The following is a 2,107-nucleotide window of genomic DNA, read 5'->3' on the forward strand; positions in this document are numbered from 1 at the left end:
ACAAGCTACAGACCAAGCATTAAAGCTTTCTGTAGAGTATTCATATGCATTGCAATATGAATTGAAAGGTAGAACACTCCAAACTTAAAATGTGAAACTGCTGGCAGAGATGTCTGTGTTAAGTGGACCAGGCACCCACACATAAGATATAAACTTTACAAGGCCCTGTGTGATCCCCAAATATACCATCAGTCAACCCTCTCTTCCCACTGGGCTTGATTTTCCCACCCATCTGGGAATAGACAGTGGGAGCTTTGTTTGCAGTGTCTTTGTTTGCTTGCAGCCACTGGTAAAATAAACATTACCTCAGATGGAAGAAGTCCTTGGTAGAGCTTGGGGGTCCTGGGAGAGCTCTTCCTATAACAGAACACAGATGACTTCATCAGGTTATCTGGTATAGACTCATCTGATTTAGGATAATTGGATTGCAGCATCCTGTACAGATCCACATAGGACTGGATGTTAACTGAGAGACTCCGCACCCCTGAGAAGGGATCTGAGGGAGGAATACTGAAGAGAAACTTGCCCTCTTTCACATTAGGCTGGTCCTATATGTCAATGAAGCATCAAAGGCACTTCAGAGTCTTGTCAGGCAGATCTATAGTCAGGAAAATTTCTCATAATTTCATTTTTGGACAGTATTGTTGAGCTCTGCGCTGAACTTAGCCCAGTGATAACTGAAAATGTACATAGGCAGTGCTTGGATTGAGAAATCAGACTCATTTTGTGACCCAATCCACTAGAAACTTATGTGATTACAAAGTGTTTGAAGAAATCTCAGTATTTTGAAATAGAAAATATCAGTTTTATAATTTTAAATTTGTTGAATGGGGAAGGTATTAATGCATGAAAGTAATTAAAAAGATTTGGTAGATAATATGCTTATCGTGATTTTTATAATTATGCTTCAAAATGGGGTATATAAAAATGGAAGTTAAAGAATTTTATACTGAGATTTAAAGACTTTATATAGAAAGATTTATATTGTTCCCCACTTCCATCCCCCCTCCTTCATACCTCCCAGGAAATTAACTATTTGAATTCAGCATTTGATAAGTTTACTGCAGAACACAGGATGTTTTCGGAAACTTTAAATTCTTTTTCCTGTATTATTAGGAATGCAAATGCAAGCTTATTACAAGATAATTATGCAAGGACTGGAAACTTTATAGGCTATCCTCATAGATAAAATGTACACAGAAATCATAATCTTGGCCCAACTAGAACTTGATGTTAGGAATGAAGGATTTGTTTGCCTTGTCTCTTCCCAAACCTCAAGTAATAAATCTCAAAAGCTTCAATATTGATTCAACAAAATGAATGGCTGAGTCATTTCAGAAGGACTCTGACAAGTGGACAAACGCTGCCATGGTGACATTCTGATATGCAGTGTGGTTCCTGAGCCTTGCTGGCTTCCTCCCCCTGCCATTAAAGCAAAATGACAAGCCACGGGAAGTGCCACACACAGCGTGCCTAAACCAGAGGCAACTGGGGAAGAAAAAAAGATTTAATTAGCTGTTCTCAAAGAATTAAAAATTCCACACTCATTTGTATCTGATTTATGGGTAAATCCTTTTAAAATATGAGAAAAAAGGTTCTGAGACATGCTTCTTGCTAAGAAATAGAAATTATTACTGATTTTAAAAAGTCTCAGACAGCATTCTGTGCTAATGTTTTGTAAATAGACCTTTGAGACTAAAATATTTTTAGCTTGGGAAGATAAAGATTTAAAACATTTTCCACAGGACATTAAAGTGTACTCAATTCATCTTTTACTGAATAATGTAATAAAACTTTGCACATGGCCAGTAATAAAAATAAAATACAAATGTGTAATCAAATACTGCTACTGCATAAATTTAGATCTGTAAGGGGATGCGACTATTTGTTAGAAAGCAATATGTACACTTGCCTATTACTTGATCTTAATAGTCATTTGATGGAGGTACTTAGTACATATATGTTCTTTTCTTTATTAGTATAGAATATATTTAGATATATTAAAAGCAGATACAATTCAGATCAATGAAAAGGTGTTATTTTAAATTTTTTAATGACAAAGTGCTTTTAAATATGTGTTTATGAATTTGTTAAATTTATTTAGGTA

The sequence above is a fragment of the Propithecus coquereli genome, unplaced genomic scaffold, assembly GCF_000956105.1.
Source record: "Propithecus coquereli isolate 6110/MARCELLA unplaced genomic scaffold, Pcoq_1.0 Scaffold22, whole genome shotgun sequence".
In the NCBI taxonomy this organism is placed as follows: domain Eukaryota; kingdom Metazoa; phylum Chordata; class Mammalia; order Primates; family Indriidae; genus Propithecus; species Propithecus coquereli.